General features: G+C 40.9%; 1 pseudogene; it reads left to right on the forward strand.

Moving 5' to 3' along the window:
* The first annotated feature begins 555 nt into the window (after positions 1-555).
* LOC147894672 (protein NRT1/ PTR FAMILY 8.3-like) lies at positions 556-27,557 on the forward strand (annotated as a pseudogene).

Below are 27,557 nucleotides of genomic sequence, written 5' to 3' on the forward strand. Positions count from 1 at the left end.
ATGACGTGGCACACTTACGTGGCGCTGCTGACGTGGCTCCGATGGTGACGTGGCAGATAAGGTCTGCCACGTGTCAACCTGCAGACCACTTCTGGGGTGAGTGGTGACCCTGAGGATAAGGTTGGGTTGAGTGTGGGATGCCACGTGTCGCCTCGTGGGCCGCCAGAATCTTGGAGATGCCGACGGAATCTCGAAGATTCCGTCGTCGTTTTCGTTAGAGAGTCTGAATCTCGCTGTAGAAGGAGTCCTCGAGCTATGGCGGAGATCGTGCATTTGATGGCTGCTTGGAGAGGTGACCGTCGCCCAGGTCACTGCTGTTGCCCGCCGGAAGGACGTTACCGTCACCCTTGACGCTGAAAATGCCAAAGCGCGGGTGGACGAGAGCTCCTTGTGGGTTCATGACGACTGGCTATGGGGCCACACTTTGAGCGTGCTAGAGGCGCTTCCGCAGAGCGACTAGCCTAAGTGGGGAAGTTCTCTAAATGCTCTTGGCAACCTAAGGGTTTACGATACCTGCTTTTTTCGCCATAGCCACACAGAGCTCGCTCCTTCATCATGACTACCGCAGCTCGCCCTACCTGGGCTCCCGCCAAAGGTGGCCAGGAACAAGGTGGCACTCGCATGTTCGGTCCCTCGCAGAAATTCTCCTCCCGTGACCTCGCCTCGCATACCAATCTCAAATCCAGGAAAGAGGGCCAAGATACTCAGGAGGAGCTACGCAAAAGAAATCTCAGGGAAGAATTGGACGAGCGCGAACATAAGCATTTTTCATCAAAAGACAGAAGCTACGCCGATGATCGTGAAAGGAGAAGAGGTTTGCCAGGAAGTGCTGCATATCTGGAGAATGGAGGGACTAGAAGGGAGACAGAGGAAAAACTGGCAATTAAGAACATAGATGCTGACGATTCAGACGCGGAACTCCCATCGCAGAACTTCGCAGAGAGTGCAGCTTCAGAAGGAGCTCATTCGCTTCCTCAACGCTGGTATCTTTGGCAAGAAAGAAGGCAATGTTTTGCCTGTGGAGGCCGCGAGAGCTGTGAGTGCACATTTGGATGGATCCTCCCATCTATCTCTCTCTCAGAGATCTCGAAATGAACCTTACAAAGAACTCTTCTAAAGAAGAAAACACCTCTCTCACTCTCAAATCACAATGGAAAGAACAGATGTTCTTTCAAACAAACGGAAATCTTTGATGAATGAAATCTCACAATGAACGGAATAATCTCTCAAGTGAACGGAAGTTTCTCTCAACGGAAGAGAAGATCACTCAAGAAAAAACTCTCAAATCTCACAATCTCTCTCACACTCTCAAGAATCTCAATGTCTCAACGGAAGACAAGGGAGCTCTGATACCATGACAAAATATGAAGAGGGGAGAGGAGAAGAGTGGAGATGAGGAGAGAGGGCACAGCTAGAGAGCACACCACAAATGACTAACTGTACACTAGAATTAGTTGAAAAAATAGAATATATACAAACCCTTTTAGGGTTAGGGTTAGGGGATCTAACCCTTTCCTTTATAGCACTCTATAAGGTTAGTGCTATGCACATATGATCACGTGATGGTGCTATGCACACATGATCACATGATGTTGAGCGTGAACTCTCAACAGGGTGATAGATACCTGGTTGTATCTTGAGAATCCATCTAGGAAGCTGTAAGCTTCCTTTCCTACTATTCTTTCTAGAACATGTTCCATGAAAGGCAAGGGATAGTGATTGTGCCTGGTGGCAGCATTGACTTTCTTCATATCCATGCATACTCAAATCTTTCCATTCTTTTTCAAGACTATCATGACGGGTGATACCCAGTCTGTATGCTCTATCTCATAGATGAATCCCACATCTATGAGTTTTTGGATCTCCTTCCTCACTATAAGCACATATTTGGGATTCATAAGATAGGGATGCTGGTGCACTGGCCTGGCATCATCTAGCATGGGTATCATGTGTTGCACAACTTCAGTGGGCACACCCTTCATATATCTATGTACTTCCAGGCCATGCAATCCTTGTACTCTCAAAGAAGGGCAATTAAAGCACTCTCCTCATTGGGGGTGAGGTCATCTACTATGAATTATGGTTGTGGGTCCTCCCCTTTTGGCTGCAGATTTACCTCCTTAACTTTACCTGGGTCGTTGTATCCTTGGAAGCACCCTTCTTCTTGGGTTCTCTTGGCCTATATACCCTTGATTGTGTAGGCCTTGTAATGGGAAGGTACCTGTCATAGGTCCTTCTTTTCTTCATCCTCCTCCCCCACTCCCCTTGGGGTGGTGTCCCTCTTGGCCCTAGTGGGGACCTTTGTGCTTTTGGGACTTGGGAGCTTCGGGCATAAGGGGGGCTACTTCATGGCACTTATGGAGCTGACTTGAGAGGTAACCTTGCTCAACCATGATCCATAATTGGAGGAGAAATCATGTTGAGTAGTCATGGCACCCACATATGCTAGCCAGTGGAGGTATGATTTGACCCTTACTGTCCCTTTTCTCACCTTGTGGGGTTTGATCATGTTAAACATTCTGAAGGGAACCACCATGTCAACTCTTTGCACTCAGGGATTGTTATTTGGAATCCTATTCTTTCTAGGACATCGATGTTTGTCAGAATGTGCATCCAATTCTGAGAGAACTCTAGCTCAGGGAGAGGGGCATACCGAAATTCATCTACCTCCTTGTCATCTTCTCTCTCACAAGTTTGGAGTAATTTCAAGGATGCGGTCTTGTTGATTGTGTCGAACTCCTTTGCAAATACTTGTCTTAACAGAGGGTGGGCCTTGTATGTGCACAACTCCACTCACACAATTTGCTCCTCATGCCATAAATAGATGTTGTTGGTACACCAACAATCATGTACAAGTCTAGACATTCACAAGAAGGGCCTATCTAGGCTTCATGTCTAAGCTTCATATCCAGGCTTCATATCCAAGCTATTAGACAAAGTGCATGACTACAAATCTAATGGGGTATGTGAAGCAGAATACTTTAACGTTAATACCCACGTGAGGAGTCCCAGGGGTTCAACAGTTCCACCATCGGCTAGCTTCAATACCATTTGAGTTTGCTCAAGGTAGGAGTTTCCCCACCTCTCCCAACATTCCTTGGTGCAGACACTCACACCTGCTCCCCCATCCAGGATGGCATCAACAAATTGGTTCTAGTAGGTTATGGGGATAGCTACATTAGTATCATACCCTTTGAAGTATTGGCCCAACTTATTAATGGGGACCTTGGTTAGGTTCTGGTTCTCCTCCTACGGTTGGTTGACATTGGGGATATTAGGACCTTGGGACAAAAATTGCATGTTCATCCAGTTTGAGAGCTCTCACCATAGGGTAGGATTCCCTCGTAATAAAGATGCAATTGGCATCTTAACCTCTATGGAGAGGAAGGTTGCTAACTTGGTGCTATTGCATCATTCCTGAGAGGTCTCTCAGGCTACTGATAGCAGATCCTTGAGACCATAGATGTCACCTTCCTCTCGTAGATTCTGTAGCACTAGGTCCTCTTGGAACATTTTTTGCATCAAGTCTGGAGCCTCTAATTTATTGGAGTTAGATAGTTCCTCTTCTTCCACCCTCTCTGACACCCTAAGATCCTTTCCCCTTTTATGGGTGGTCAGGTGGTCCGAGTGGATGGTATCCAACCCTCTGTTAGCCTTGAGCCTATGCTCAAATTTCTTCTAACATTCCCATACCATGTTCTGAGCATCTATTAAGTGTTTCTTTTCCAAGGCTGGGTCTAGATATGTTTCCTTATACGAAGGTGGAGAGGTGAGGCCTTGGGACCGCACTGGCTTGTTTACATCCGAGTACAGAGGCACACTTGAGTCATCCTAGGAGAGGGCTCAGCCCTCTGGAGGTAGAGGAGGTGGCAAAGGTGGCTATCTGCTCATCTAAACCTTCTTGGATGAGCACTTGGTTCGTTCCTTCACCCACCCTAGTGACCTTCTTGGACCTGTTTTGTGGGGGTTGGGGTGCATTGAGGTTTTGCGGCATGGACGTTTTGTCCTTCTTCATTTCCTTGCCTATGGCCCTAGCTTGCAGCCTCGTGATGACCTTCAAGGGCAGTACAGCTAGTTGACCCCATTCAATACTCAGCAAATTGATGCTAGTACTCTTGGGGGGGGCAACAATCCTTAGATAAATTCTCCACTCCATACCCAACACACAAGGGCATGGTGCCTGATGTGGGTGGAACCACCATATGGGAAATTCTTTAGAAAGTGCATCCCTTGGCATTTAAAGCATGACACCGGAGGGTTTGTTGAGCCCTTATACGGTCATTCACTTGCCCTGTGTGAACCTTGGTAAGTATAGCATCGGATTGGGGGCCTTCTTGCCACAAAGTTCATGTCTCTTGCCCTTGCGGCCACGGGAGCTATGTGGAATAGTGGGACATGTTGATCCTCATGTAGGAGGTAGTGACTTATGATGCTACTTCCCTCCTTGCAAGGGAAATAGTCAAGGAGTCCGTGATCCTATTCTAGCTCCTCCTAATCATTTCTCTACCAATACTTGGTTGACTAGAGTTTACATGGGGGAGGTTATGGACCCGATATGGGTGGCAATAAGGGAGCCTGTTGTGCCCTATATTGCCTTGAATTGGCTAAAGGGGCACCTTGTCCACTCATTGGGTTGGGTGGGGCCATCAGGGCTAATAAGGTTCTTGCTTGATATATCAGTTGGTGAAGGAACCATGGGAATTGGCATTGGGAGGTGTCATGGTTTCCCCATCTATAGCAGTGTGCACAGTAGAGTGCTTACCTTACCCTAATGCGGGGGCACTCATTAGAGGGGTGATTGCAATTACATACCCCACACCACACATTGTCTCTCCTGGTAAACAAGTTGGGGTTACTCGTGTCAAGTCACTGACTTCCACTACTGGCCTAGTTGACTCAGTAGGTTGGAGGCCAACTTACTCATCTTCAAACCCTTAGGTTCGTTGTTCTCCTTCTTGGCGGCTCTATACTGGATGACCTTACCAATTATGATACCTAAGATGAAGTTGTAGTTTTGTCCTGAACAACCTTATCCATCATATTATCACTTATACACATGGCTACCTTGCAAAGTTTAAAGGAAGTGGGATTCATAACCATTAAGCAGCTCGAGGTCTACCAATCGAATGAGGAAGCATGGTAATAATTGTTTGTCGCTCATCCTCTCATGCAGTTTGCAGTGGGAATTGAGGTGTTTGATCCTAGTAATGTAATCACGGAGGTATTCCTTGTCATTTTTTTTCACCTCATACAACTGATTAATCAGGCTCCGCTTATGGCCACTGGGGTAAGACCTACAATGAATGCTTTTCATAATGCCTCCCAGTTGACTTTCTCTTCCAGGTTGAGGGCCCTTATACCATTGGCATGTCGTGCCATCCAGACTGAGACCAAAAGCGTTAACCATTTCTAGATCTCCAGGAGCAATAGATGGAAATATATAGATAGTAGACTTCCAATCCTAGTTTGATAATCCATTGAAAGGAGCTATTGCCAAAGCATAGTTATAATAAGATTAAAAGGATAAATATACTACCATCTCATAATGAAAAACATACATGATGTTATCACGGTTATTCGAATACAACAAAGACATCAAACGACTACTCTAGTAGCCATCTGGTAGGATATCATCTTCACATTGCATGCTATTTGGGAGCGTGGTACTCTAGGATCAAGAGTGACTATGGGAGCATTTCTACCAAACATGGTCAGTAGGAGTTTTCTACACCCTTTCCATGAGGGGTATTTATTGGGCATATAGACCATCAGCATGGTTGCTAGCTCCTATTTCAGACTCTCTATAGGTGATAAGCCATGAGATCCGAAAACAAAGGGTTGTTATTATAGCCTGCCAACCAGCTCTTTTCTTGATTTTCATCAACAACTCCTATTGGAAGCTGGTTGTATGGTTTTTTTCAAGCATTAATAGAATTTAATTCTTCTTGCAAAAAAAAAAAACAAAGACATTAAAAGAGGGTTGGGATATTTTTCCACTTTGTATGAGTCAAAAAACACTTCCAAGGTTCTAACCCTGAGGAATCAAATCAATCAAATCTTTTTACACAAATGCTTATGTATTAAAATTCAAAGACATAAATACTCAACTCGTTGTCCCACTGGCGGGATAATAAAATTCGAACTAGTAGTCTAATATTTCCTTAATGAACTCGGAGAAAGTTATGAGAACCAAGTTTAGAGTATTGCTATTCAAAAGCAAGTAACAATCCTTGAAAAGTCACAAATAGTATTACTTGATGAAGAATGGAGAGAATAAATAACCCAAGTCAGAAATGGCCAAACAAGTGTGCAAGCATTCACCAGCTCCAACCAAAGTAGAGGAAGAGGTGGATAATTACATAGCAGTGGACCTCAACCTCAACAACATTCACATCAACAACAAAATGTAAATCAATCCATCCAACAACTTCAAATAGGAAACCATCGAAACCAAGGAAATCCTTAAATCCTTCAAATAGAGGAAATTTACAAAAGGAAGAGGAAATTCATGGGGACACATAACGTGCAACAATTATCACAAACTTAATCATCAATATGAAAGAGAATACAAAAATAGGTATTATGACCAAGGTAACCAATACAACTATAGTTAAGGAAACTTTCCATAGAAAGAGGACATATCAATAAGAAAAATGTTCTAAAAACAACAAAAAAAACATGCACATTGCCATTGAGAGCTTGCTAGATGAAAAATAAATTTAGCCCATTTCAAAATCACAAGGATAACTTACTTATGATGTCCATAAAGAAGAAAAAGAAAGTCAAGTCCCATGATTATTAGCAATGGTGCATCATCTCATATGATAAGCCATTAAGAGTGGTTCACAAAAATGAAATGTAATTTGTACAAAGAACAATACACAAAATTGTATTTGACAAAGGCAAGTACCCATGGGCAACTATACTAGATAGGATCTTTACTCTAAGTTCTAAAACTCAGCAAAAATCTCTTGTAAATTGGACAATTGATAAAGAAGATCTATAATCTTTGATGGACATGAATACAAAATCAAAGAAAGTCAAAAGGATGCAACTTGTGGGAAAAGGTCTTAAAGAAGGAACATTATTTAGAATGATAGCCTTAGTATCGAATCTACATGCAATGTTAGATGAGTATCAACTTATGCCAATTTTAGAAGTATGCCACAAACAATAAGGACATGTGAACTTCAAAATCTTGATATAGCTCAAAAATTAGAATATAACTATTGGTCTTCCATAACCCATCTTTTTATGAAACTTCTAGTAGCTTTCATAAACAAGCAAGAGCCAAATTCAAAAGAAGCAGCATAAGAGGAAAAGGTTCTCTTGATATGATGCACTCCAATATATGGGGTGGGGTTATTTACAAAATAAAAGCATCCATGTTGGATTGTACTACTAGAATTTTATTGATGGCTACATCATATGTTATTAGTTCTACTTTGTTGAAGAAAATTTTGAAGTCTTTGTTAAGTTCTAAGGATTCACATCCATGGTTGAAAATTAGATAAAAAGAAAAATCAAAGTGCTGGGATAAAATAAAGGACAAGCATACATGTCTTTAGCATTCATGAATTTTTGAAAGAATCATGCGATCAGAAGAAAGTTTACTTGAAATAAAGGATAGAACATAGGAGACACTACAAGATCCATGCTCAATGAAAAATATTTTTTGATTTAGTATCAAGTTGAAACCATCAATGCAGCAAGCTACTCATTAAACAATCTACCAACCAAAATAATATAAGGAATGATCCTTATGAAATTCATGATTTCCATTTTGTGAAGTTCATGATTTCCATTTTGACTCCACCAAATACTACATCTCTAGAGATCAGGGATGATTTTTTCATGTTAGTTTCATTAAGAAGAAAAACTTTTATATTGGTGTCAAAAGTTTGTATGCCCTATTAAAAATACATGTTTGAAACATTCGCCAAGATTTGAAACTTTTATGTGAAAAATTTAGAAGTTTCACTAGGATTTACACATTTTACTTCAAAATTCAAAAGAAATATACAAAATTGTGCTGTATGCTATCAATATTGTGAAACTTAAAAAAATAGCTCAATAAAATTTTGCCAGATTTTATATATATATATATATACCTTCAATAAAGACATCCATGCTTGAGATAAATTTTTTTAAATTAATCATTCAATTCATTACAATAATGCATTTCTTGGATTTGACATCTAGATTTCTTTTGTGATCATCACGTGTATGTGCGGATGCTATGTATCAAAAGATTCAAATGCGATGAATCCTTTGCTCCCTTATGAATCACTTATAGGATACAAGAAAAGATTCATTGCATTTGAATCTTTCGATATGAGCAAAGGATTCATCACATTTGAATCTTTTGATACATAGCATACGCACATACATGTGATGATCACAAAAAGAATTCTTATTGTTGGATGTAACAAACAATTGATTAAGAAACACTTAGTCAAGAGATGTAGTATTTGCTGGAGTCAAACTAGAAATCATAAACTTCATAAGAGATAATTTTCTCCTCATCTAAATATTCACAAAGAAAGAAGAATTTCTAGAACAATCAAATGAGCCTATAAAAGTACATGGATTATAATCCAAGTGCAAGAGGGAGAGGAGTCTCCCATTAATAAGCCAATTTTGTAGCTTAGTAATATGATTGAAAAAACCATAATGACAAAATTAGGGACTAAGAGAGTATTGAATTTTGGGGATGAAGATTTGAAGTACCCACTTGAGGAGAGCCAATTTCCATCCCTGAGAGAGAATAGAATTCCCAAAATATGATGGAGTAAGAGGGGTAGATAAAATCCTTAATTGGATCCACCATTTTGTGCTATATTTTTCCCATCAAGATAAAACCGATCATGAGAAGCTTGCTGACCTTCCGTTGGGTAAGGTTTAGGCAATTCGATAATAAGAGTAATGCTGTGTTCAGTTGGAGCTAGGCAAGTGACCTTTTGACTATGAAATATACAACTTCCACTCAACTGGAATCTCTCGAAGCAAGAAATTTCTATAATGGGGGCCTGCAAATCCGGCGATGTGTGCTGTGGGAGGAAGAAACAAGTTGAATACATTCAAAATGCCTACCCTGGAAGCTAAGAGAGAGAGAGAAGAAGAAGAAGAAGAAGAAGAAGAAGAGAGATAGATAGATAGATAGATAGATAGATAGATAGATAGAGAGAGAGAGAGAGAGAGAGAGAGAGAGAGAGAGAGAGAGAGAGAGAGAGAAAGGGGGAGAAAAAAATGGGGACAAAAATAGGAAGCACCAATTGGATGAGGACACAAATAGCTGCCCTAGAAGAAGAAGAAGAAGAAGAAGAAGAAGAAGAAGAAGAAGAAGAGGAGAGAGAGAAAGGGGGAGAAAAAAATGGGGATAAAAATAGCAAGAGCCAATTGGATGAGGACAAAATTACAACGCCAAAAATAGCATTTTATCATCTCCACCAATTCCAACCGATCACTATAGCCTTTCCTATGGCCAGGCCAACCAAGACAGAGAAGCGATAGAGGGGGGAGGGCATGCTAGAATGAAAACAACCTCCAATACTACCCCTCCCATGTGTCCATTGCTAAAATGGAAGTTCACTCACCCAAAATAGAGCTTTTATATTCAAAAATTCCCAAAATTTTTAAAATAATCACAAAACTTCGCCCCAACTGGATCCTTAAGCATTGTCTCTAAGAGAGCCAGTGCTAACAAATCGCAAAGCACAATGTCAAAAGAAGCAACCAATAGTCAAAGCCATGAAAGCAAAAATGGATCCTTCCAAACCTAGGACCGAAATATGCATTGCCCGTCATGCATACCAACCCAAGGCTTTTTTCTTTGTCTTGCTATCTAAGAGATTTATCTCAACATTTTGGGGTGGAGCGACTGTAGAGACGATGTAAAGAGGAGAATATGTCATATTGTGGGTTTCGAGTTTGCAAGGACGTTTTTAGAGTTCCATAAAACAACTACAAAAAGGTGCTAAGGAGCTTGTAGACTAGTATTTACATGGCTGGGAAACTAAAATGAAAACTAACAAAATTCAGGGGTAATGAACGAGATTCTTTGATGGAGGGCTTGTGCTAGGCAACAACAAGTCATAAACTAGGCATCAAAAGATTTTGGATTTGCCAATGATTGTCCATTGACATTGCAAGATTTCTTGAAGGTAAGCACCAATGTTACCCCATAATTAGGAACATAGTTTGCAGAGGCTTGTGGATTTGTGAATGATTGTCCATTGACTTTGCAAGATTTCTTGAAAGCAAGCAGCACAATAGCTATTATCTCATACTTATGGACATAGTTTGGAGAACTAAAGTGTTTAGTAGGCAAGAATTAGAACAACATTTGGTAGTGTAAACAAGATATCTATGACAATTCTTGCTTTTAGGATTGGATAGCCTTTTGCTTCCAAATATGTTACCATTTGCACCTCACTAGGTTTCTCTCTTGATGCATTTAATTTAGTTCTATGTGTCAAGATCTTTTCCAGGAAGTCAAATTCTCGTCTTTCTCATGTTTGAGTAGTAGCTACGAGTGAGAAGATTGTTCCATTCAGAATGATGGAAAGTAGTGAGAAACATTCACTTGGATGAGGAACATCTGGCTATGAAATAGTTCTCTTCATGTTAATTGATTACTAGAGTGCCAGATACATTTAACGAGTGTTCTACTAAAAAAAGTATAGTGACATATACATACCACCATTTCACATTTAAATCTTTGTTTCCATATCTCTGTCATTTCTTTAAGTAGTTCCTCGCTGGTCAATCGCCCTGCAAACACTTTTCTTTATCATGTTATTTCACAAAAACCATTCAAGGAATTGAAGTCCATGCCCTCCAAAGAGATTGACACAATTCCATATGATCTCTACACAGCGGAGACAGTGATCACTACATAGAAGAATGCACATGTGAGTTTAGGCTTCTCAATGCCATTTCTTAGGGCCTAATAAGAGATTGGCACCACTGCCATTCTCCACTTGTACAAATGTTTACCCTACTATTCTAGGAGGGGTATTCCAGTGATCATAGGAGAATGGTGTCCGATTCCAATTCAAATGTGAGTTTGATGATCTCAATGTCATTATGTAGTTGCCAGCATGAGATTGGCATCACTGCCATTCTCCACTAGTGGTAGTCTAGACAAACTAAACCTATAGATTGACATTCTAGGGCCTAATAAGAGATTGGCCTAATGTGAGTTTGATGATCTCAGTGTCATTATGTAGTTGCCAGCATGAGATTGGCATCACTGCCATTCTCCACTAGTGGTAGTACCAATGCACATGTGAGTTTAGGATTCCTTGTGCATGTTTTCAGGTCATGGTATGAGATTGGCACCACTGCCATTCTCCATTGGTGGCATTCTCCATAGAGATTGATAATAACATCAATGCCACAACATACCTTTATAATTTCCTTGATTTTATGCCCTACTTACCTCCTCCTCCTTCTGATTCTTGTCCTTGTCCAAACTTAACCTCACCTCTCTTGCTTCATAGAAATGCCAAAAAAACCCTTCCTAGGGGCTCACAATCGTAGGTGCGGAGTCATGGATTGGAAGGAAAAACTAAGTGGATGTAGAACAAATGGGTCAACAAACAGGTCTACAAAAATTACAAAGTGATGGAATGAGCCTCTCTCTCTCTCTCTCTCTCACTCACTTCTCTCATCTCTCTTCTATGTCCTCTCTCTCTTCTCTCTTACTTCTCTCTCATCTCTCAATATTTATCTCTCTTCTATGTCCTCTCTCTCTCTCTCTCTCTCTCTCTCTCTCTTTGTCTACATAATATATAATATATATTATAGTATATACAAAAATGGTTTGGTTGTGCCAGAAGATTAAAATGCAAATAAAAAAGGTGAAAGAAAAACAAAGATGTGTGGCCTCCCACCAGTTTGATGAACTCAGTGTCATTATATAGTTGCCAACATGAGATTGGCATCACTGCCATTCTCCACTATGGTAGTCTAGACAAACTAAACCTATAGATTGACATTCCAGGGCCTAATAAGAGATTGACACAATTCCATATGATCTCTACACAGCACAGACAGTGATCACTACATAGAAGAATGCACATGTGAGTTTAGGCTTCTCAATGCCATTTCTTAGGGCCAGCATGAGATTGGCATCACTGCCATTCTCCACTAGTGGTAGTCTAGAAATACTAAACCTGTAGATTGACATTCTAGTAATTTTATTGGCTGCAGTAGGATAATGGCAAAAGTGCCAATGCACATGTGAGTTTAGGATTCCTTGTGCATGTTTTCAGGTCATGGTATGAGATTGGTACCACTACCATTCTCCACTAGTGGCATTCTCCACAGAGATTGACATAATTCCATATGATCTCTACACAGTGGAGACTGTGATCACTACATAGAAGAATGCACATGTGAGTTTAGGCTTCTCAAAGCCATTTTCTAGGTCCTAATAAGAGATTGGCACCACGGCCATTCTCCACTTGTACAAATGTTTACCCTTCTATTCTAGGAGAGGTTTTCCAGTGATCATAGGAGAGTGGTGTCTAATTCCAATCCACATGTGTCATTATGTAGGTTTTAGCATGAGTTTGGCATCACTGCCATTCTCCATTAGTGGTAATCTAGACAAACTAAACCTATAGATTGACATTCCACTAATTTTATTGGCTGCAGTAGGATAATGGCAAAAGTGCCAATGCACATGTGAGTTTAGGATTCCTTGTGCATGTTTTCAGGTCATGGTATGAGATTGGCACCACTGCCATTCTCCACTGGTGGCATTCTTCACAAAGATTGACACAATTCCATATGATCTCTACACAGCGGAGATAGTGATCACTACATAGAAGAATGCACATGTGAGTTTAGGCTTCTCAATGCCATTTTCTAGGGCTTAATAAGAGATTGGCACCACTGCCATTCTCCACTTGTACAAATGTTTACCCTAGTACTCTAGGAGGGGTATTCCAGTGATCATAGGAGAGTGGTGTCCGATTCCAATCCACATGTGAGTTTGATGATCTCAGTGTCATTATGTAGGTGCCAGCATGAGTTTGGCATCACTGCCATTCTCCACTAGTGGTAATCTACACAAACTAAACCTGTAGATTGACATTCCACTAATTTAATTGGTTGCAGTAGGATAATGGCAAAAGTGCCAATGCACATGTGAGTTTAGGATTCCTTGTGCATGTCTTCAGGTCATGGTATGAGATTGGCACCACTGCCATTCTCCACTGGTGGCATTCTCCACAGAGATTAACACAATTCCATATGATCTCTACACAGCGGAGACTATGATCACTACATAGAAGAATGCACATGTGAGTTAAGGCTTCTCAATGCCATTTCTTAGGGCCTAATAAGAGATTGGCACCACTGCCATTCTCCACTTGTACAAATATTTACCGTACTATTCTAGGAGGGGTATTTGAGTGATCATAGGAGAGTGGTGTCTGATTCCATTCCACATGTGAGTTTGATGATCTCAGTGTCATTATGTAGGTGCCAACATGAGTTTGGCATCACTACCATTCTCCACTAGTGGTAATCTAGACAAACTAAACTTGTAGATTGACATTCCACTAATTTTATTGGCTGCAATAGGATAATGGCAAAAGTGCCAATGCACATGTGAGTTTAGGATTCCTTGTGCATGTTTTTAGGTCATGGTATAAGATTGGCACCATGTCCATTCTCCACTGGTGGCATTCTCCACAGAGATTGACACAATTCCATATGATCTCTACACAGTGAAAACAGTGATCACTACATAGAAGAATGCACATGTGAGTTTAGGCTTCTCAATGCCATTTCTTAGGGACTAATAAGAGATTGGCACCACTGCCATTCTCCACTTGTACAAATGTTTACCCTACTATTCTAGGAGGGGTATTCCAGTGATCATAGGAGAATGTTGTCCGATTCCAATCCAAATGTGAGTTTGACGATCTCAGTGTCATTATGTAGTTGCCAGCATGAGATTGGCATCACTGCCATTCTCCATTAGTGGTAATCTAGACAAACTAAACCTATAGATTGACATTCCAGGGCTAATAAGAGATTGGCACCACTGCCATTCTCCACTCGTGACATTCTCCACAAAGATTGACACAATTCCATATGATCTCTACACAGCGGAGACTATGATCACTACATAGAAGAATGCACAGGTGAGTTTAGGCTTCTCAATGCCATTCTCTAGGGCCTAATAAGAGATTGGCACCACTGCCATTCTCCTCTTTTACAAATGTTTACCCTACTATTCTAGGAGGGGTATTCCAGTGATCATAGGAGAATGGTGTTTGATTCCAATCCACATGTGAGTTTGATGATCTCTGTGTCATTATGTAGTTGCTAGCATGAGATTGGCATCACTGCCATTCTCCACTAGTGGTAGTGCCAATGCACATATGAGTTTAGGATTCCTTGTGCATGTTTTCAGGTCATGGTATGAGATTGGCACCACTGCCATTCTCCACTAGGGCATTCTCCATAGAGATTGACACAATTTCATATGATCTCTACACAGCGGAGATAGTGATCACTATATAGAAGAATGCACATGTGAGTTTAGGCTTCTCAATGCCATTTCTTAGGGACTAATAAGAGATTGGCACCATTGCCATTCTCCACTTGTCAAATGTTTACCGTACTATTTGTGAAGATTGGGAAGAGAGGGAAGGAGTCTCACTTGAGGCTTTCTCACAATCACAATGGGGGAATACACACAAAGGTGGAGGCTGAAAACAGTTTTCCTCTTCTTAGTTGTGAAAGCCAAAAGAACTCTAGTACAAAGAAATAGAAGAACCCTATATGTGGGTCTCAAACCAAACTCAACTAACTAAGGTGGCATACTAACTGAGCCACGAACTAGTGTAGATAAGGATAGCTGTCATCCAGCTATTATTCGTGGGCGGTGTACCAACTGCATCTCCAGCTAACAAGTCGGTGACATAAATACACAACGGTCACCCTGGCATATCGCGAGTGGAGCTCGATATCTCAACACTCCCCCTCGAGCTCAATCCCAATTCCTGCACACCAAGCAGGTCTCTGAACTTGCGCAGCTTCTCTGCGCCCAATGCTTTCGTGAATATGTCAGCTACTTGATCCTCTGTGCTGACATAAACTAGATCAATAAGACCTAGTAAAACCTTCTCCCGCACATAGTGATAATGCACCTCAATGTGCTTTGTTCTAGCATGAAAGACTGGGTTCTTTGCCAAGTGTATGCTGCTCATGTTGTCACAATAAATGACAACTGGCCCATCTGTAGACTGATGCATATCATAAAGTAGCTTATGCAACCAAGCTACCTCACATGCAGCCATTGCTGCACCCCCCTGTACTCAGCCTCTGTGCTCGACAAGGCAACTGTAGGCTGTTTCTTGCTGCTCCAAGTGACTGCAGCACTCCCAAAAGAGAACACATATCCACTGGTAGATCGTCTATCTGAAATGCTACCAGCCCAATCAGCATCAGTGTATCCATGCAACTGTATCTGAACCCCAGCATCATAAAATAGTCCATACTGCAATGTGGACTTCACATACCTGAGTATGCGTCTAGCCGCATCCAAATGCGGTTTCCTTGGAGCCTGCATAAACTGACTTACCAACCCAACAGCATAACTCAAATCTGGCCTGGTAATAGTCATGCAAATCAAACTTCCTACTATGCGTCTGTACATAGTAGGGTCCTCCAGAAGCTCACCTGCATCTGCGCTCAGCTTCACATTCTGCTCCAAAGGAACTGAAATAGGCTTACAGCCTGTCATCCCATATTTGGACAGCATGTCCAATCCATACTGCCTCTGCAAGAGCTGTATCCCACTTGGTGATCTAATCACCTCAATGCCCAAGAAATAATGCAGCTCTGCCAAATCCTTCATCTCAAACTTCTGCCTCAATAGCATTTTCACATGAAGGATATCTTCATCACTATCACCTGTGATGATCAAATCATCAACATAAATGACCAGCAGCATAATCCCTTTCTCTGTTTTTCTCACATAGAGTGAGAAATCTGCCTTGGAAATCTGAAAGCCAATAGTGACAAGATACTTACAATTTGAAGATGCTCTCTCCATCATCCAAGACTCCCAAAACCTTTTGTGAGCATCAAAATATGGTTTCTCCAACATGATGATCATCAAAATTTGCAACCCATCATCTACCTCAGCAAAGCAATATCTCCACTAGAATGAAAATATGCGACCACAGAGCTGGAGTGTCTAGCAATCATATGGGCAATTTGCGAGCTTCACCCATATGTGCATGGAACCCATTTCTAGGTTGAACAGACCATGCAACCTTGATCAGGTTGATCAAGAAAAATCAATGGATGACTTGCCAAGTGGGTGTTGTTGTTGCAACTGAGTTTTGTTCCATAAAGCCATCAATTCACTAGCTTGGATGTTATTTATTTAATTCTCTATAAGCTCTCATGATTACCTCACCTTCATAAAAGAGGCCTATAATTGCAAGAAATGCTTAAGCCTTTTGCAAGCTATCAATTAACCCATAACTAGGAGCTATTGCTTGTAGCGTTAGGCCTATATATATATATATATATATATATGATGCTTATTTTTAACATTTTTAAAGACCCGAAACATAAATCCTTGGGCCTCTTGGAAGAATCAAGGCCTTGTGAATTGTCAATGTTAAATACTTGGTTGATGGATTAATCTCTTACCATAGGCCACCACCTCGACCACATATCTATGTCCCCTCACTCTGCCACCAACCATACCTTCATGCTTTCCATGATGGCAACTTTTATGGTCATCTAGGCTTTCTAAAAGTCTTGACCAAAGTTCAAAAAATATTATTTTGGCCCAAGCTATGAAATAATCTACACCATTTTCTATAGTTCTGCCTGATGTGCCAATCATTCAAAACACCGACTACAAAGCCTTTAGGAGACATGAATTCCATCTCACCTAGTAGGCCATGTGAGTTACTCACATACGACATGATGGGACCTTTTCCAACTTCTTCATTGAGAAGCAAGTATGTCATTGTCATGACTGACTACCTCATAAGGTGGGTGATCAATCGCCCAACCTCTGAAGGCCAAGATAGTAGATGAAGTGGCCAAATTTTTTATGGAAAAACTCATCCTAACACATGGGTGTCCACAATAGATTCTCTCAAACCAATGAAAAATTTTCAAGTTAGAAGTCATCCACATTTCAGCTACTAAGATCAATTGAATATTAAGCAATAATTCACTAGTACTTATTAGCCTGACTATAATGGGCTCACAAAATGCCTCAACTGGACAATTGAGCTCATATTGGTCATGCACATCGACCTAAACCACACTAGTTAGGACGTTTTATTTTCTTATGTGCTAGAACTATACATTATGGCTATTTAAGAATCCACCACCATCAACCCATTTGAAGCTCTATTTTTTTGGTAGAAGATTGGATGATTGAAAGAGGCTAGATAAAGCAAAAGGAGGCCATATAGTGGGATGAATATCTCCAAGATTTGTTGTCCTTTTTGAGACCAAATGCATCCAAGCAACCTATGTAAGGATGACAATGGACAGTCTACAACAAGAGACACAAATTAGTTGTTTTCTCTAATGGTGTGGTGTACTATTAAATTAACAAAATGGGACTTGCAAAAAAAATTCCTTGCGAAGTGTATTGGGCCATACCAAATCATTATACCTATGGAAAAATTTACCTATGAAGTTCAACATTATAGTCAAAAGCATGCCAAAGAAAGACCACCACTCACATCTTAGCATCAAGTCTTTTTATGCACATTTTGCTCTTTCACAGAGGCAATTGAGAGGATGGAGAAGCCAAAATGGAATTTCATGCAGTCTTTTGTGCAACCGAGACTGTAATGAAGTGCTTAAAAGGAATTAGAGAGGAGACTGGTCGTCAAGAGAGAAACGAGCTCACTGATCATGAAAGCTTGGCAGAGTGCTAGAAAGTACGGAGCAAAAGTGCGAGCATGTAGAAGAACGCCTGCAATTCTAGATGACTAACAAGTGATGGCGGACTCAGCATGATAGATAATAGCACATCCACTAAGTCAGGAATGAAAGAAACACACAAATCAAAGAACTAAAGCAATGACTAACGAAGGTGGAGAAAATTAAATTGGTAATGCTATACTTAGTAGAGATAAAAAGCAATATAGAGCAAAAGTAAGAAGACAGCAAGAGCTAGCCCACAGTGCCTGCTCAAAAAAGTTGGCTAGTAGAAGCCAGTAAAACTAGTTAAGCTCATAAGTGATAATGTATCTGAGGGGGTACGAGCCGCATCATAGAAGCAGCGTGCCAACCGTGAGCCTACAATGTTTAAAATGTGGAAGTACAAGCAGAAGTAGGAGTAGCCACAGTGTAGAGCTACATGGTATTACATGAAACATTACCAAGATGTTTCTCTTTGCTATCAAAGTCCCTTGGTTGTAAGATAAAGAGGGTTGAAGAGAGAAGGTAAGGCGCACTACAGAGAACTACGATTGCCAAAGAGACCAATGAGGGAAGGTAAACACTGTGTTACCTTTAACTCACCATGACGAGGGAGAGAAGGAGCACAGTAGTCATAGGATATACTTGCCAAAGCAAGCACGGTTGGCAACAAGGCGAAGTACAAGGGATAGTTGAAGCTGGGAGGAGGGGTGGTGGGGCAAAGTGAGAAATAGACCATGGTGCGAAGCAAGAAGTAGGAGTAGAAGTAGTAAGAAGTAGGAGTAAAGCACACCGAGGAGTTGCAAAGGTAGGTAAGGCCCAGACAAAGAGAGAGATTGGTAGTTGAAACATTACATGTAGTAATTGAAATAGATACGTAGGGAGCTGGCAGATGCTAAGATTAATGAAGACCATTCACAAGGAGATGGCAGTGAGAGACGGTGCATAAAAGCATGGGTTGGCTGTGAGGGGTGGTGCCAAATGGCACTAATTGGTGGTTAGAGAGCATTGTCAAGGGGTTTTAGTAGCATGATGGTTAGACTAGCTCACAATAGGGTTGGGAGGGTTGGTTCTAGGTTTAGGGAATGGGGTTAGGTGACAGGGTTTAGCAGATATAAAGGGGAAATTTTACTTAGGGATTAAAAAAAAGGGGGGGGGGGGGGAAACAGGGTTTGTGTTATACAAGTAGTAAGCATAGAAACCAAGGGGGGAAGGTTGGTTTTATTAGTCCAAGAAAAGAGGGTTGAGAGAGGAGAGAGAGAGACCAAAAAAATCCATCAATAAGTAGGGGGGAAAACAAGCGGGAATTAGAAGGTATAGAGAACTTTAAAAGTGGCAGGAAAATACAAAGAGAACAAAGTTGTTGTATAACAATCAAGGTCACGGTGGGAAATGGCCCAAGTGGGTTTGTTTTAGGTTTGGTCCATTTGTTTTGAGCTAAATGGTTACGTTCGAGTATAAGAAGAGGGTGAGTGTATCTTCTATAGACAATTTTCCAAAAAGAAAAATGAGGGGGAGAACCAAGTTAGGGGGGTTATCAAAGATTTAAAAATGTGAGGAAGGGAGTTTGTGTGTATGTGTGTGTGTGTGTGTGTATGTCTGTGTGTGTGTGTGTGTGAAGGGATGATCAAGTGAAAAAGTGTGTGTGTGTGTGTGTGCGCGCGGGCGCGCATGCATGTGCTTGTGCGTGCGTACATTTGTGTGTGTGTATGTGCGTGCATGTGTGCCTGTGTGAAGTCCCAATAAATTATATGAGAAAATCCTTCAAAAGATAAGTCTAGGATATAAAGTTTTATCTTGACAATACATTTCACTAAAAGAAAACTTTTATTTTGAAAAACATATGTGACAATTTTTCAATACTTATACTAGATGACTACTAGTCTCTAGTGAGGTAGGGATAAATTGGTATCTAATGTTAATTCAAATAAAATACATATGGAAAGTTATCATCTAGTATAAACGAGTAGCAATCAAGTAATGAAATGATTAAATGATGCTTTAACATATATAATAATATATCATTAGTAGTTTGGCTACATTATTAGATGTTTTTCCTTTCTTTAGGTATTTGACAACATTTTAGTATTAGATTCGAAATCGTATTATCAATTTTATTACTTTGAAAAATTTCATGTGCATTTAGATACGCTTCACATTTTTCCAGCTTCAAAATCTATACATCACAGTTTCTTACTTGAACATTTAATGTAGTATTTCAGCTTTGAAATGTCCATATAGAGTTCGCCAACATCAAAGTCATTATCAATAATTTCTCAGCTTCATGGTTCATAGTTCATAGTAGTTTTTGTAGCTTTTGTAGCTTTTGGGCTTCAATTTTTGAACTTTTGGATGTCAGCAATAGAACATCATAGGAAAAGAATAAAAGCTTAAAACAAATATTGATTTAACATAAAATCAATCATTATGGATATATCATGTGTATCCATGTACCATTTAAATTTTTTGTGTTCTCACAGCTCGATTTTATTAGATATGCTCTGCATTTTTTAAGCTTCAAAATGTGTAAATCACCTTTTCGTACTTGAAAAGTCAATAATGTATTTCAACTTTGAAATTTCCATATATAGTTCTCCAACATCAACAATTTTTCAGCTTCATGGGTTCATATTTCATAATTCATAGTTCATCCTCCAACTCCATATTAGTTGTAGTAGCTTTTGGACTTGAATTTTTGACCTTTGGGATATCTATTTTTGAGCTTTTGGAAGTCTATGGCAATAGAACATCATAGGAAAGCAATAAAAAACTTGAAACAAATATTGATTTGACTCGAAATCAATTACTATGGGTGTATCATGTGTATCCATGTCCCACCTAAGTTTTGTCTATTTTCACAACTTGAGTCATTACCATTTTTTTTGAAACACCTGCAAAACAATTCATAATGGCTCTTCAGTGTAAGAGTGAGTCTAAAGACTGCTTGCAGGTTAGTATGAAATTACTAATCAATATAACTTACTACGATCTCCAGATACTTATAATTTACATCTCATTAATTCCTAACCCACTTCACGCTTAATCCTCCTTTTAAAAAAACACAGGTTCAATTTACAATAGGCCCCTTCTTATTTAGATGCATAATCCTTTCACTACTATTGTAAACAACTCTACAGCATTCATCCACTTATCAATGCTTTTTGCTACACATAAATCACATAAGACTTTTGTATTAGCTTATTCAACCATAACAATATGTAGTGATAATCAAGTCTAGGATTTTACCATGAATCAAACATGCAATACAACATTCTACCCCTTTTGTAAGGGAGGCATTGAACTAGCTTGTTGGCTTGTGCCTATGGCCAAGGTCCATGATCCATATACTAAAGAATGAATGCCCATGTCCCAATCACTCATGCCAATATATAGCCTTCAACCATGGCTTCGTATATAGTGAATTCTTTTTACCCCTTAATCCCCTATTCAAAATGACATTCTTTATCTATAGCCCTAGGGCCATCCACCCTATAGCCTCACCCATCCCCTAACCCTAGGACTAACTAACGGTAATCCATGGTTAGTGGGGCATGCAACATCCATCGGCCCCTCAAAAAATTCATGCCCTTTTAAGTTTGGAAGAAGAAGCCTTCACTTTAAATTAGAGATCCTCTCCTAGATAAGTCTACCAAACATGTATTTTGAGACACTTTAACGTCGACCTCATTTTCAAAGTCATCATTACAATTTTTCCAAATGGCATTCATGAATAACTCGTAACCACCATCCCCAATTTCGCATACTTCTTCAAGTAATTACATGGAGGATGCTTTGGCTAGACTAGTTTATGCCCTCTTTCACATTTTTATGGAATAATCCTTTAATAGTTACCATGGAGATTAAATTGACTTTGCAAAAGAAAATCACTATAAGTTAAAGGATCTAATTATTATAGAGTACAAATTTAAATTTTTTGGATTGGCTAACACTTAAGCACATAATACTATGCAATATCTATTCCATTCATTCAATTATTGATTTTTAAGCTATGACATTGTCATAGTTTTGTGGGAGATGGGAAATTGAATGCCAAGGTGGCAAGTGGGCACCCACCTTTTTTTGCCTTTTTTTAAAAATAAAACCAGTGAGCTCTTGCAGTTGACCTACTGACTTAAGATCAAGGATCATTTCAACTAACCTAATGTTAAAGATTACTTAACCACACCAATGTCTAACTACCTCATTACCCTTCGATTTTAGTTAGACCTCAAAGTCATTCACATCAAGGGTCCAAAATTAAAGGCCATAGGGATCCCTTTTAAAGTAGAGGAGGCTTGAAAATATTTGGAAAGGGTGCATTATTGGGAAGTTTGGTTTCATTTTATGGAAAATGATCCATCAATGGCTCCGACTTAGAACCAGGTTGGCTAAAAAATTTCAAGTAAATCCATGCTGCCCTCTCTGTGGGAGAACTCTGGAATCCTTATAGCATTTGATGTGGCGCTGCCTAACCCACAAATGGGTTTGGTTCAAGATTGAGTTCCATTAGAGACTCAGGTTTGATGTCCCGTTTTTCTATTGGGAATAATTGGAAATGAATTCTGCTTGGAATTTGGAAATGCCTTAGGTTCTCATCGACTGTTAAAGTTTTGCTGGCCTTATTTTCGGGGTCCTGTCTGCAATGCAATGTAGGTAGTGAGAAATCAAACAGTTTTTAGGGACTCTTCGAATGTGGCTTGCAAAGAATCTCTGATCATTGGTGCAGCAAAAGCTCTCATTACAGATGCATCCAAGGTGGTAGCCAAACGCGATGGTGTCCTTGGCTAGAGTCTACCTGATGTGGTTGCTGTTTTGATTGTGTAATTTTTTACCTTGTCGGTGTCTATTCCTACTTTCCTAGCGTTGGGACCTTGGGCTTTGCCCCCTTGTTGGTGGCCACCCTTTTGTATAGCTCTATCCCAGAGGACTAACCCCCCTCTTTAATATAAGCTAGCTTTTTATTTTTATTTTATTTTATTTTAATCATCACGTTGTAAGAATTTAGATTGAGTAAATATACCTTGGGGAAGGAAAGAGAACAAAGTTTCCTTAGAACAAGCAATCAAATCTATTTTAATAATAATATGTAGCATATCATATAATAATATATAACATAATTATATTATAACCGCACAGGCGAGGAGGCGGCGCCCTTCCTTTCCCAAAGAATTATAATAAGAGGAAACGGGTCCTTCCCTAGGCGTCATGTTTGAGAATATCAAGTATATTATAGTCTTGAAGAAGTCTTGAGTGAAAAAATAGTGGATGCATAAAATAGTGACATTTTACCTGGATGTCAATTGCTAATCCTTCTCATACTCATATAGCACTTGAAGAAATGACCTGCCATGTAGATCTCTTTCAATTTCTACAAACAATTGAATTCCAACAAGGGGAATTACTACTATAAAAAAGACTAGGGTCCATACTTTGAATTTCGAAGAAATACTACCGCAAAATTGCATGTTTAATTCCAAAAGGTTGGAGGAAACAACCCAATCACTACGAGGCCAAAAGCAATTTCTTGGACTCATTTAATCCGATAGGTTGCTCACACGTGAAGGAAATGTATAGAATTGATGAGTTGGTTTAAATATCTAGCTATTGGGGCAAAAACAAGTGAGTGCTGAGCAAGTGCATGTGAGAGAATGGAGTTGTCCTAGATGGAGGGTAATGCTGATTACGTGTTGCATGCTTGACGTGCCACATAGAAGGGGTGGTGCATGATGTGAGGGGGGAAGGGAGGAGGTGTAAAGAGTTGAGTGATGCTTGGATGGTATAGAGCCTGATGAATAGTGGCTTGATCAAGGAGAGGGAGCTGGTTTGCGAGGTTCTAGCTGGACATCATTCGGAAGGAACTTCCATTGCATGTTGAGCAAAAGAGTGGCCGGGAGAGAAACAAGTCAGGTGCAAAGGGGGTGAAAGGTTCGTATCAACCAAAATGGTAGGGAGGAAGTTGTTTGGCTATAGCTAGGAGCAATAGGGATTTGAGGGAAGATAGTGCTAAGCATGGCAATGTTTGCAGCTTAGAGTTTGAGGCTATCAAACTGGAGGTGGAGAAGTTAGCTCTAGCGATAGCTATAGGAAAGTGAAGGGGAGAGAAAGACAAAAACTGTGGAAGTGCTCGGGCAAGAAGACGTGTGCGCAAGAAAAAAAAGGACTAGAGCAAGAATGGCCAAAGTGTGTTGATGTATTGCATTGCCTGAAGCGGCTTATGTAGACTTGATGTTCACAACTGAAATAACAGATCAGTCTGTTATAAGAAATGGAACTGATGATTAAATAAAACTAATCTAAACCTTGGAGTTACAATGTAATAATACCCCCCCTTAACTCCAAGGTACAAAATGAAAGAAAACTATTATTGTACTAATCCGGTAGGGATAGTAACGCCAATGGTCGAGTAGTAGGTCCAGTGGGGTGTCTATGGCAGGGGATTGGTTGAGACATCTGCAGCCATCTAAAGAGTTGGAACATATTACAGCTGCAACCTGCCACGCTCAACTTCGTCCTTGATGAAGTGGTAACGGAGGTCAATGTGCTTAAGACGCTTAGGCTGGCTATTGTTCTTCACAATAGCTATTGTTGACTGATGGTGGTCACAATAGATGAGAAGTGGTTTAGAACCAAGTCTTTGAGTAAGTTGTGAAGCCAAATTCCTTCCGTGGCTGCACTTGCAATTGCCACATATTCAGCTTCAGCAGTGGACAGTGTTACTGTCACTTGCTTCTTGCTATACCATGCTATTGGTGCACCTGCAAAAATAGAAACATATCCAGTGGTGGAGCGATGAGTGTCTGGATCACTTGCCTAGTCCGAATCGACCAACCGTGGAGCGGCCTGGACAACCTACTTGATAAAGTATGCCAACATTCGTTGTAGCTGCAAGATATTGAAAAATTCGTTTGACTATCAACTAGTGAGTAGGGCTAGGGTTTTGCATGTATTGAGATACTTGCATGGTAGAATAGGTCAGATCAAGGCGAGTACAAGCTACCAGATACCGAAGAAGCACCTACGACCTGCTGGCGATAAGGTGTGGAGTGCATAAGGGCACTCTCTTCATTAGTATCTAGGAACATAGCCTTAAGGAGTCGAAGGTTGGGGCAAGTGATCAATGTGGATAAAGGATGAATAATCCAAAATCATAACAATGAAAGAACCACCGGTAGCTTGACCATTTAAAAGTTTGTAGCACCAAAATGCACGGCTTAACCTCATTGGATGAAAAGAGTGCAGGGACCGCTATTCCGAATGTCTATGCAATTGTCTGCACCTTACGTTGGGTTCACACCACCTAAAAAAGGTGGCGTGAAGGGATGCCATCCTAGTTGGCCCAATAGGAGGGACTGGGTGGGGACACTGACACAAAAGATTTGTGTCGAGCCCATGAAGGCTTCCATGACCAACTCGTGCAACTACTACACTGATTGGTCCCATTCTATCTCGTGCAACCGCAACACCAATCAAGTAAGCATGATGTGACTATGGGTTGGTGTGAACCACCACATGCGGCGGGGAACCTCCAATTCTATTTCCTCCTCCATGGGAGTGCTCTGTGGCTGGAGAGTCTATGGATCCGTAGAGGTCCGAGTCGATGGAGGATGAATCTCCACCGTCCGATCGAGCACCTTTCATGGAGGGAATTTTCAATAAGACAACATTTTGAATAAGACAAAATCAGCCCCCATTTCCACATAGACCAATAAAAACCTTCCAAGTGTCATTTTGCAACCGCTCTCGTGGGCCCTTCACGTGGGGGAAAGGGCGAGGGTCGAACTTTCTTGAGACAGAAAATGGCTCACAGTCAAGGGTCGGATGTTCCCGAGAGGAAAGTCCTCGAAAAATGGCTCATTACCGGTGAGGGTCCTATTGTGGGAACGTCTGATGAGTCGAAAAGTTGTCGGGCATTCCCGACCATCGCCGGCATTTTTCGAGGATTTTCCTCCGGGAAAGGCCGACCCTCGCCCCTTCGAAGAAGATTGTAGTGAGCTCGTTTGTGGGCAGAAAACTCTAAACAAATACAAGAGCTGCAAAGATGCAAGTGCTAGTAGAGGATTGGTGAAGGTAAAAGCTAAGATTGCATGTCCCCGAGCTATACAGCAATAGAGCATTGCATGTCCCCGAGAATCATCGGTAGCGCTCGCAAATCACTAGCTATGGCAGGCTTGAGCTTTGGAAGGTGATAAAGAAGAAGAAGAAGAGGAAACTGCAGCAACAGCTTATGAATTGAGCTCAACGGCGTCTGTAGCCACTTCTCATCATATCATGGTTGGTATCCCTCCTTAGCTAATTTCTCGAGCTTGTGCATTCCGGAAAATCAATGTCTCGGTGAGATGCTCACATGGGTTGCTTGGAGTATCACAGGCCAATGAAGAGCATCTCCCCTTGTCCACCACAGTGGAGATGGGACTTTTCTCTATGACACAAGCATTCACCCAGTTGCTTCTTTGGATCAAAACCACCAGCTCGAGATTCAAAACATACACGATAACGATGACATCGAAGATCCTGACGAGCACACGCAAGATGGATCGGTAGATATGCATGGAAGACCTGCCATTCGAGCCAAAACGGGTGGCTGGAAGGTTGCAAAATTCATCATCGGTTTGGACTCCCTCCCCAAATTGCCATTTGTTGAACTTTGCACTACTTCCATAACCGCTTAATTTTGCACCTCTTGTGATGTGCGCCTTGCTGCACTGCAGGAAATCTGGCTCTCAATAGTTTCTCGTTCTATGGGGCTGCCATCAATTTGGTGGTATACTTTACAGACGTGCTCCATCAAGGAAACACCACGGCTACTAACAACGTCAGCACCTGGAGTAGAACTTCATCTTTGTTCCCCTCAATCGGCACCTTTCTTGGCGATGCCTATTGGGGTAGATATTGGACAAGCGTAATCTTTTCCGGTGTCATGTTCATGGTGAGTGATCTCTGACCGCAGTCTCGTTTGGCACAGATGGCTAAGTTCAAAGAGCATAACATCCCCTCTGTGCTTTTGATCTTTTTCATTGGCCAGGGGATGGTCTGTTAACAATACCAGCCTCGTTGCCCGCCTTGCAGCCTCTAGAGGTGCCCTGCAAGTGCAGATATTGTTAATTGCACTCAAGCTTATGCACTACAGTTTGGTATTTTTTATTTTGCATTGTATGTGATGAGTCTTGGAGCTAGCACGTATCAGCCATGCCTGACGGCATTGGGAGCGGATCAGTTTGACGAGGAAGAGCCAGGAGAAAAGAAGCAGCAGAGCTCTTTCTTCAATTGGTTTTACCTCTCAATCAACGTTGGGGCTATGATTTCGGGCACGGCACCATGTTAGTCTATGTAGAGGAGAGCATAATTTGGGGTCTGGGATTTGGAATTGCCATTCAGCAATGGCTGCATCCATGCTCCTACTTGTTTCAGGAACTCGATGCTACAGGCATAGGAGATCCAGAGGTAATCCGATCCCTCGAGGTTTATAGGTGATAGTCGCAATTGTAAGGAAATGGAAGATGAAGGTGCCTGCAGACGACAACAATCTATATGAACTTTTAGATAAAGGGTCAACAATCAAGGGAAGCCGCAAACTTGTCCATACAAATACGTTCAGGTACAGAAACTGCACTCTGGACTCCATTTAA

The sequence above is a fragment of the Dipteris shenzhenensis genome, chromosome 14 (assembly GCF_047967505.1).
Source record: "Dipteris shenzhenensis isolate YYH24624 ecotype China chromosome 14, Dip_SZ_1.0, whole genome shotgun sequence".
Lineage (NCBI taxonomy): Eukaryota > Viridiplantae > Streptophyta > Polypodiopsida > Gleicheniales > Dipteridaceae > Dipteris > Dipteris shenzhenensis.